General features: G+C 24.7%; 1 long non-coding RNA gene across 1 annotated transcript in view; it reads right to left on the bottom strand.

Annotated features, from left to right (window-relative positions):
• The window catches only part of LOC113555667, an 89,600-nt gene that overhangs the window by 23,162 nt on the left and 53,981 nt on the right, over window positions 1-12,457 (bottom strand). Inside the window, exon 2 of the long non-coding RNA XR_003405407.1 lies at window positions 4,256-4,369. This is a non-coding gene — a long non-coding RNA (uncharacterized LOC113555667). The remainder of the gene's footprint in view (window positions 1-4,255; window positions 4,370-12,457) is intronic.

The following is a 12,457-nucleotide window of genomic DNA, read 5'->3' as shown; positions in this document are numbered from 1 at the left end:
ATTCTGCTGTACATTAGAGTATATTGTCAAGTGATCTTTGTCATTAAGTCACCGTAGTCTGTAGTATATTATGTTTTAGATTTCAATTCAATAATAAATAATCGTATACGGTCATACGAAAAACAATTCTGAGGGAGAATGGTAGGTATAAGTCTAAATATATTTTATGATATAAATTCATATCATTGTAATTTATTTTACTATTAACAACACAGTAAGCAAAATAATTGTAATGATTATACCTATTATTAATACTAAATTATTATTACAGATACAATTTTATTGCGTATAGAAAATGCTAATATAATTAATAATTTATGAAAATTTCAATGGTTTTTAAGTTATATACAAAAAAAAAAAAAATCACACATAATTATTGTTAAATAATTACATTGATCATTCCTCGCAAAATCTAAAATTAAATTTAAATGTAATAAAATAATATGATACATTCATCGGATATGTGACTTACCAATAAAATCAAGTTACATTTTTATGTTAATATCGTAAACTGCAATACAAATATTTCAATTTTATACCGTTAATGGTTCAAAATTATTATCTTTGCATTTATTTCGACAACTGAATATTGTTTATCCATATCATTTTGATTAGTATATAGTCGGTATTACTTAAAAGTATTTTACTCTCCTCAAAGATTTTAAAGAAAAGATTACGTGACAAACAACAACGAAAAAGGCACGAAATCAAATGTAAGTTATTTGAGTAGGAATTTAAATACTATAAAATATTGTTATTTGCTATAGTGTTTTTTCATTATTGTATCCGCTTTGATACTCTTAGGGATTTTGTTTAGGTAATGTCCTATGCCTGTGTTTGAAAAGGTGAAATATTGGATAACTGTTAAGATAATTTATAGGTGAGAAAGAAATTAGCTAGTAAAAGAGCGTAGTTAAGTACGCGCTATGAAAAATATGTTTTAATTAACATTAAAAAAAAAAAAAAACAAAAATTATAATAATAAAATAAAAATAACGTTATAATGTTAATTATTACAAATAATTATTTTCGTTTATTTGTATTAACATATTTTTTTTTTACTTGCAAAGAATAATTTTACTATATCACGCGGGTCTGTAAATAACGGGCTGAGGTTAAGTGTCAATGGTCCGCTAGAATGCAGTAGATAATCCAAAAATGTATAACCGTAGTCGCGTTGCGTAAGTCATATCTACTGCGGCACAGCTAAAATATATGACATATTTTCAAATATTATTATTAGTAATACAGATTTATTAAAACCGTTGTTTAATGATCGAATTTAGCAAAGTATTGAAAATCGATGATTAGATGATACTGCACAGGTTTTAATTATTTTTTGTTATAAAAATCTTTTACGACAGTAATGTCGTTTAATAGCCTATTTATAGCGCCGTGTGATCATCATGATTAAAAGTAATAATAAAGTACCTATAAAATATAATATCACTAATAATTTATTACGATTTGGGCTGATTTATATTTTGTTTATACAATTTTAAACATTAAACCATGAGTACATGTTGGTTTTTACCTCAACATCATGCTCTAAAATATAAATGGATGTATGTCCACCCTCTTGACACTAAGTTTTTTTTTAATTTAAAAATAATTTCAAAATGTAGGTATTTTTTCTGATGACTTGAAATCAAAATCCAATTTTTCGATTTTGCTTTTAGTTTGGCTTATTAGTATGAGTATCATTGTATTAGTTTGTTTCTGATTACAATAAAGATATAAATATTATTTTTATTTTATCATTTAAAATAAAACAATTTGAATGAAGAATTTTAAATTTTTTATATATTTTGTATACGTTTCATATGTCAATATAAATTTTGAATATTAATTTAAGTCGATTTTATTATCATTTTTCTATTTGAAAATTTTTATTATTGATATTTAAAATCGATTTCAAACCTTGACATGTTTTTTTTCATTTCTCAGTGATAGATATCTTACACAGTTATATCTAGGTGAGTAAAATTAATACATACTTAAATTATTTATTAAAAATAATTAGATATTACTCAAGCAGTTAAGTTTTAAAATCTATTGTATTTTATTAAATTATTTATCATGTTAGTTTTTAATATGTTGTTGGCTTATTGTTATTAAATTTTTACCGTGTCAGTCGAGAACCTATCTATTTAAAAAAAATCGTTAAAATGGATGTTCATGGTTAACTTAATGCAATAATGCTATGTTATTGTTACTATAATATTTCAGTATTTACCAAAATTATATTTTTAAAATATAATAAAATATCAATTATACTATAAGTCTGATTAAATTTTCAATTCAATTTGATGAGCATCATGAAATTTAAATTCAATTTTATAGATTTACAATTTTATTTATTACATAAAAGCAATTTTTTTCTTTAAACTACTAAATTGAAGAACTATTTTTTTTATAGCACATTTGATACATTTTGGTCTTTACGATTTATTATTTATATTTTTTTCATTTATTAATTACAAGTATAATTGTGTTTACTCGCCAAGAATAGTTGTTCAGTAAACTTTAAAAATAATATTGTGTACTTTCGTACCTATATTATGTGTCAAAAGTTTTGTGCTCAGTTAACAATAAAAAATTTCAAATGGGAAGTGGAGACGGTTGTACATAGCATATACTCAGAGTCGAACTGTGCTGTCCAAACTTTCTACTGTAATATAGTAATGTTGAGTATTTTTATTTTTCATAAATATGCTTTTATTATTTTAATATTCGTACTGTTTTTCAGATATTATATTTCAGATGCCCTTAATTTGACCATGACAAATTTAACGTATATACTATATAAATACATAGGTATAGTAGGTATTTTAAATAATATAAATTGCCGATTGTTATTTCATTTTAATTATAATCTATCAGTTCATTTATTAACTACAAATGTTTTGAAATCACCACAGTTAAGCTTTTGCGACCCGTTGTTTTGCGATCAATTCGACTAATTAAATTTAATAAAAAAATTTACCTATATTTTGATATGACTGCAAATGATTTCGAAGGTAACATCATCTTATACGTAGGTACATAAATCGTTGAGATAAATATCAGAATAGGTTATGAAATACCATAAGCACAGTATTTGTACAAATCGATGTTTTTAACGAAAAATCAATTGTTACATAGATGGAATTTCCAAAAAAATTAACATCGAGGTATTGAATTTCCGAATATTTTAAAGTAGAGTTTACGTCGTGAGATTGAACGACATTTATATGTTTCTTATATGAATGTAAATTAATTGATACTCAAAATAAGCGACAGCGTAGAAAATATTATGTTGCAAGAGTATTTTGTTTCTATCCCTAAAAAAAAACAGTATTGGTAATGGTAACTCTATAAGATTAATTTTCAACATATTAATACAGTGATAGTGAGTAATATGAATTTTTAATTATTCGATTTATTATACACATTTCATTTTTGAAATTTATTAACTATACTCGTATATAAGAATATTAATTCTGAGGTTTTTTTTAAAATAAAATTCAAATATTTAAGAAAATGTTGACGCATATATATATTTTTTTAAATTTTAAAGTAATAGTTTTTTTATCAATGTGTGTTTAAATTTTAAATAAATGATACGATATTATATCAATGATCGGTTGGGTAAGAAATAATGTGTAGGTTGTGCACTAGTACTATACTGGTCGTTTTTATTACTTCTCTGCGAGTGCTAACTCGAAATACCTATTAATAATAAAACCTATATAATAATAATTATTATTATTATTATTGTACATTATATACAATCGATGTATCGTTATTTTCGCAAATATATATATTTCACTTTAGACATATAAATGTATAAATTTAAAATACAAGCCATTATAACATTAAAAAAGTAAAAATGTATGTTCACTGCTAAGAAAATCATTCAGTGTCACACTATAAAATGCATTTTGGTACTGCCCTAAATAAAAAAAAATAAGCGGAAAAAACAATGCACTCGCGTATGCATTAAAGATCGCATTTCAATATACAAAAATATATAAACACGATAGGTATATTATACGGTGTTACGATATTTATACGATGAATTATTATTATTGATAGATACGTCGTCGTGGGTAACGTAATAATATAGTAAATACTATATTACTTAGAATTAAACTATAGTTTTTTTTTTTTTGGCCTATGCATTATTCGTCCCGATCGTTTTTATTTTGACAGCTCCATTGGTTTGTCACAGATACTATAATGAATAATAATGGTAGTATAATATTATTCATACCTCCGTTCTCACGGACGTCAACCGTTCGAATGTGTTCCTGCATGCAGCTACGTCATGGATTATGCCGGCAGGATTTATTTAGAATTTAAAACACGTTATTTTTTCAATTTGACTCTGTAAAAAGAAACATTTATTACGCTATTTAACTAAATCAGATTTTTTTTTTTTTTAATTGTAATTGTTTAGAAGTTTGATTTTGAAGTACAGTACCTATTCTTTGTACATGAGTCCGTCGTCTGAAAATGCAATGTAAATAGAGTAAACGTAGACTATGTCGGATTCTTTTAAACTATTGTGAATTTTAATTTTAACTCAGATAGATGTAATACTAAAAAATATTAAACCTCATATTATTATAATTCGAATATTTTTGATTAACAATATTTCTACAATTTGAAAAATTTTATGGCGCCATCCTACAGTCTTCCATCAAATGTTTATATTTTCAAAATTATATACACTACTACACCAAAACGGTTTATATATTTGGTACTTCATGGTTTAAATCTATTAAGCAATCACAAATATTTACTTAACCATTAATTATTATACTGTGTTTTTGATAATAACCGTTAAAATTATGCGGTAAATAATCCATATCACTTATTATAATTTAAGCATCCAACTTATATTATATTTGTTTTTTACACGAATAACTATTCTCAACAGTAGTGGTTTAAAGTTTAAGGATAGTTCAATAGTTGTATTAAGGTTTGCTAACTCCTTATAATTAAGATACGCTGCAATGTTCAATCAATGTTGATTAACTGCAGCTTGTACATATTTTCTTAAATTAAGCTCTAGCCAATTCGAAATGTAATAAATGTACACAATGTAGATATCGGAGAAGAAAAATTTTATCTCAAAACGTTATACGTTTAAAATTTGAATTTTATAACGAATATCATAATATCATAACATCATAGTAAAGTTTTAATTTTGAAATGTTATTTATGCTTATTTTATGGTAACAAACTCCTTATAACGTTTTATTTTTCAATTTCAAACGTATTAAGAAACTTGGAATATAGCCGGGTTACATAGCTTGGACGACAGCGAATGATTTAGTTATAACTTATAAATCATATACATATATGTAACAACAAATATTACATGATTATATTTTATACTTGATTTCATTTGATGACGTATAATTTAATTTAAAATTGTAAATACTTTTAGTAAATTTTCGTTACATAACACATCAGATATTATATTTAATTCCTATTTATTTTAAATTAATCTAATATTTAATATCAGTTACTAGATACTTCGAGTCAAATAAAAACAAACATCTTGATAAATCTAAATAAGTTAATATATGATTTTGCATACGATTATTATTACTATATAAAGTACATATACGATGATAATTCGAACTGTGCAATTGACATTGTAGTCTTCAAATAGTTTCTAAATGTATTATTTATGTAAGTAAATTTCAAGTCCGGTCGAGTTTCAAGAAATATGATGCGCTCTGTTTGACATTGATGTAAATAAAATTAAAATAATGTTGTTCATAAAGTAATTTAGTCGGCTGTTCTTACTTAAATATACGATTTGGTTATTTCACCTCAAAACTGTAGGATGAACTTAAAATCTTTCAAAGTTTAGTGTGTAGTATGTACAGGCGCTGCATAAAGGATTACGTATATTGCTTTGTAACTTTTTGACTTTACCATAATTTGTTAGTACACAAAACAATGAAGAGATATTATATTTTAAGTAGATATCCTGTATATATATATAATACATAAATAACATTATATAAAAGTTACTAAAAGTGGATTTTGTAAGCGAATAAAGATAATATTGCATATTATATTCAAGTATACTAATACTAAGTTGCTTTGGTTTAATAACAATTTAGGATTTTCATTTTGTATTGATTACAAACCGATGAGACATGTATATTTATGTACCTAGCTATACCTGAGTGGAGGAATTCCTGGTAATTGGTGACTTTTTTTTTAAGCCCCGCAATGGTATATTATGGATATTTTTTTATTCGCTGAGGTAGAGTGTGATTATAGCGGAAAACCCCATTGTTACTGTTTGAATTTGAAACTGCAAAAAACTTCATTCGACAAACATTTCATTAATAATCTATTGGTTAAATTTGCAAACTGTATTATGTTTATAAATCATACTGACTTAAATATTAATCCGCATCACGATAAAATTAAAATAGTTTAGTTGTACTCTTAAACTATCAGAATTTAAGTTTACAACTTCACAAAATACTGTAATTAATTATTGAAATGAATTTAATAAACCATATTAAAAACAAATTTATATCAAAGAAATACGGTAAAAGCTAAAGTAAAATTTGTACTCTTGGATAACAAAGAAATAAATGTATACTAATTAATACTTAAACGACAATATGCAATTAAAACCAAGACTTAAATTTGCTGTAGAATTTGTTTTTGGAAAATCTTAAAATATAATATGAGTCATAAGATTATGTAATACTCTTGTTGAAGGACTTAGATGGCAAATAATGCATTTTTTTATTTATAATTTATTGCATTTATAAAATAGCGATTTTGAGTGAAGCAAACCATAAAGACTTTTTACCAGCTCTCAGTACTTGAAAATATACTGACAATTAAAACTAAGAGTAGGTATTTACATTGAGGATATCAAAATATTACTTTTTCGTTGAAACATAGTTACTTGGCTATTTAAAATTTTAAAATAGATATTACAAGGTATGGAACTATATGGGGCTTTTTTAAACAACTTCAACTACAAATATTGACCACAGAAAAATATAATGTATAATAATATTTAAAAAAACATATCGCTTTAAAATAAATAAATTGTTTACCCTTCTCTTAGAATCCAAAATTGTAATTGTTTTTATAAAGGGACAGGACAAACATATTCTTGACTTCCAATATACCTAATGCGTTATGAATATTAAAAAACATCAAATCACATATTTCAGAGTGTTTAATCTTATAAACAAAATTAAAATTAATTTATTATTATTATTAAATGTTTTAATTACAATAAAATGTTTGCATTTGAAAAATAATAAACTTTATATTCTTAAATTTTTACTTTAATTTACGAAGTTCATACAAACTTCTTAAAAAATATTTCCGGAAACTTAAATTGTTCAAATAAAATTCAATATATCTTGCAAAATTTGACTGTTTGAAGTGTTAACTAAGTCAAAAATTATAATAATAATTAATATTAATATTAATAAAAATTAAATCAGTGTTAAGAATATGACTATTTTTTCATTAAATGCTTTATATGCTTGTATAATACATATGTATGAATATTTACAATTACAATATAATTTTTGTATTTAGGTATTATAAATTATATGAGTAATATTATGTACCTAAATGTTTTGCTTAAACAAAGATTGTTTTAAATAAATAAATTATGTTTATCACTATATTATCACACTTAGATTGAACAGAATTAATAAAATCTAAATAAGTTCACAAAAAAAGGAAGTATTTTAATATTTTTATCCTAAAACAAATGACAAATAATAAATAAATAAACAAATAACAAAACAATTTTAAATTTTAAAACTGTGATGATGAGGTTTAAAAATTTTAAATTACTCAAATTAATAAAATTGTACTAATTAAAGTTCGTTAATATTATAGTAACTATTCAACAATATAGCTATTTAAAACTATATAATATATTTTACATGACAACTTTATTAAGTGGTGAACTGCAATAACCAATAAATATTTCTTCGTATATACGTGCATTGGAAAACAATAGTAAATACATCAAATTCAACAATCTATAAGTCTTAGACATCTTGCAATACATCTTCCTCCATGTATATATAGAAAAAGTATATTTTTAAAAATATATTATAAATAATGTTCTCATTTGTTCTTGGATACAGAAATTATTTAAGAAACAATCATCAAAAAAGTAATTTAAGATGTAATTAAATTATGTTTGATAAAAAGTGGATAATATTTAATAACCATTAATTGTATAAAATAAAACTTATATATATTTATTAATCAAATTTCTATTGGATGAACAAACATCGTAGTATAACTTACACAGGTATTTTAAAATGAAAATTTAGAAATGTGAAACTTCTGAATTAAAAATCAAATACTGAAACATTGAAGCAATTTAACGGGATTTTTAAAATCCAGGCAAAATGAAAACAAATGAATATAACCTATATGATTGTAACCTTTAAAGTTTGTACTTTGTGTTATTAAAAAAAAAAAAAAAATCCCTTGAATTAGATATGAATATATGATGTATTTTTATACTTAGTCTTAATGAAAATCGACCATTTAAATAAATTGCTCTAAACGTCGTATGTCCAGTGCAGTCAATAATCCATAGAATATACTTAACCTAACTGATTTTACAACATAGATTTATTTATAAATCAAATATCTGAACCGATTATTCATTGTATGATTGTGCTCTTATTTTGGAAAACGCGTTTATAATTTTGGAAAAATAAAAGTTACTGTAATATAAAAACCATATTAATTATACAATACATAATTTTAAGCATTTTTTTGACGCATCTCAACTCTAAAACTATGTTTTATTTTATAAAAACATAAATAGAGAATTAGTGTAAATATTTTAAGATTAGGTTAGTTATAAAATATAAATTAATTTGTAAGAGATTATGATGAAGTCAAAAGGATCATTACTTGTATAAGTAATATTTAGTTCAAATAAAAATGAAATGGCCACTTACTATATTGATTTTTTTATTATATTATATTCAATTGATTAAAAAAATGTATAGAACAATTTAACTGAAAAAGGTTGGTACTATTTAAGGAGGCATTCCTTTGAAGTCTCTTTGAGTTCACACACTGTAACAATTAATCCTTATACATATTTACCCTCGGCTACTGTAATTTTATTCACGCGGTCGCACGACTCTTTCTGGATATCTTATAATTGACTAGTCGTTTCCCGGACGAAACGTTACATCACCAGTAATATTTAATATGTTAAATCTCAAATATACAAACTAAGTATTCACTTCGCAATAAACTCAGCTCCGATACAAAGTTTAGTGAAAATTTTACGTTGTTGACCACGTAAATAATAAATATAGATCGAAAAAATGTTTCAACGGGAGTTTAAAATTATATTTTATATTCCGAGCGGAGCGATGAATGTGTTGAAATTATAATAATGTGTGTGTGAGTGTTTTTTCGAGTGTCGTTGTTGGGGCGGTAAAAATGCTTCGATTCTCAACTTTGGTGGTGATTTCTGGTATAGCATTTTGAAATAAATTAACAAACCGGTTCACAAGTATTTTTCTGATTTCCCAGCAATGGTAATAACCGACTATCGATATAAAAAGAAATAGTCGGTATGTGTAGGTGTGATAATTTCAAAAAACAATTAAAAATATAAATACTACGTCAATTATAACAATAAATCAATAAATTTTAAAACCATTGGAATAATTTATCAATGTCAAACGGTGTAGTACTTAACAGTCGGTTAATAAGAAGCGTATAAAAACGGAATAACGTCGTCGGTAGGTTCACGTGGAGACTAATTATATTGACGGTAAATGTACTTCAGCGTGTTTCGAGAAAAGTGTGTTGGACCAAACACGTCGTTATAACACGAGTGATTTGGACACGTAGTTTTATTTCCCCTTTAAAAGTAATTTACTGACACCGCGACTATACTGTTTTGTAACTCGATGATCTTGTGTTTTCGTGCATAAATCACAGCACTCCGTGTAGTACTACTACGCCGTTCGCACGCGCCTAATGCAACCAAACCGCCGTAATATACGGTGGTCGTTATGGACATCAGTAACGCGGAAAACAAGCATCCATTCGGCGGTGAGTAACCGCCTGTACTTGTATTATAATCGCAAGCATTATACGGGGTGTATTCATTTGGTGATTCGACGTATAATACTCGAATGGTGTTCAGGTTTTTAGTAAATCGGCTATTTTTTGCGGTAATACGTTACAGTAGGTACATCCTGTAAACACATACCTACCAGATACCCGAGATTTGTGGAAAAGGCTTTCTTTTCGTTAGGTTAGGAAACGTCGCTCAATCAGTTAGATAGGACGACTTCCTTGTAATACGAATTTATTATTCATAATATGCGAGTAGCGCGACTGGTGTCGTATATACACTTTACAGCACCGATCGCAACCGTGTTTTTGGAATGAAATGCCTGGCATTCGAGTAGTCGAAAATTAATTTCGAAATGTTATTAATCGTTTCGGTATCGATAACTAGTTTTTACTTTTTTAAACATTATTCGATCAACGTTTGATTTATTTTTGGCAGATGTATTTAATCGTAAGATCAAATTTAAAACATAATTTCCTTATTATTGCTATTAATATGATAAAAGCGGACAATAGTTAATAAAAATACATTTCAAAATATTACTATAGAATTTTAACGTATTGAACAGAGTTAATTTCTCAAAAACTTTAAGTAAGCATAATATTATTTTTAAAACTATTGACTGCTTTATAAATCGGTTACATTAATTATAATATTAAATATTAATATCTTATAAAACCAACAAATGCCTTCAAGTTTGGTGATAGATCAATTCTCTATAGCTAATATTAAATCTAACAACATAAAATTGATTTTATTAAACGCAATTTAATAAGGAGATAAAATGTATTATTCATAATTTAAATTTAAATTTTTGATAAATGATTCATAAATTATAATTTGACTTATGAGTATATTATTAATTGTGTAGTATCATATTTATTAATTATTTAAAAATATTCCACCAATAAGGCTGAAAGATATTATTATTTTCTTTGAACTGGCTCAGTAAATAATTTAGTAATAATATACGATTGATACTATAATCTTAAATAATTTATAATGAACAAATTTCAATTGACAAAATTAAAAATTAATTTCATATTTTAATATTTTTAGGTATTTTATTAAATTATAATAATTGTTTGTTAATTATTATCAATACAATATATAAATTATCTCAAGCCTAAGGGCGGCTATATGGGCCATGCCTCCTAAAACATCTTATTCTTTATTTTGTCAAATATTTTCATTGATTTAGTTATGTATAATTTGTATAATATTAATATAAAAAAAAATTCTCCTCTCCCGGCAAAGCACTAAAGCCACCCTGCTTAATACACTATTATAATATTATGTGTATCTATTATCTATACTCTATACATTATACAATTTATAGTATTGGTTTTTTTAATCGAAATAATATACAAATTGTAATGTATTGGATATTAAAATGTTTATTATTTAATATGTTTAGTCTAATATTTGGTATGCATATTATTACTTATTAGTACACTATTTTTGCTTCATAAAATAAATTATTAAAACATTAGCAAACAAATATTTAGAATATATTTTAATATTTTAAGAAACGTGAATTTTCAATTTTTCAAATAATTTAAATTGCTAATTTCAAGTTAAATATTTTATATTCGTAACCCTAATTTTATATAATAGTACAATATGAAATAAAATAACACTATTTCACGGTTTTGTATTAATACATATATTATTATAATATTAATTAATAATAAATATAAATAATATATTAAATTATTTCCATGTTGAAAGAATATGAACACGATGTTATTATTTTCTGTAGTAAAATTAACACACTTTATTACTGTTATGGACAAGCGAAATTTGAAAAAAATGATACTTTTGGCTAATTTGAAAATATTAATTTTATTTGGGCTTAAAATACTATTGTTTTACAAAAACAATGCACTTTATTGCCTAATCTACTATAGTAATTTTGCAGCATTATTATCTCTCAGCCTAGAGCAGCGTGAACAGACAACTACAGAAAAAAATCGATAACGTAATAATGATCACAGTTTCCTTGCAATTGTTCTAAATTCAAGATTCTAATAAAATATCAAATCTTCAACAAAAAAGTACATTTTGAGAAAATTAACATTCGCGCAAACGTGTACCTAATAATTATATTAATGGTGCATTAATACGGCGAAAATATGGTTCCACTGGAAATTTATTACGGTCTACTGCGAAGTCACACTACTTATTCAATTTCGGACTGTCATCATAATAATATACAGAGTACAAAATAACTCAGAATATTAAAAATACACCTTTGTAAAACTTATTGTTATCGTTTTAAAGAGTTTTATTTACTGAACACAAATCATGATTTAAACGTCTGAATAAATTTAA

Source organism: Rhopalosiphum maidis, chromosome 3 (genome assembly GCF_003676215.2).
Source record: "Rhopalosiphum maidis isolate BTI-1 chromosome 3, ASM367621v3, whole genome shotgun sequence".
Lineage (NCBI taxonomy): Eukaryota > Metazoa > Arthropoda > Insecta > Hemiptera > Aphididae > Rhopalosiphum > Rhopalosiphum maidis.
Note: the sequence above shows the minus strand (reverse complement) of the source record. Positions and strands in the feature narration are given on the sequence as shown.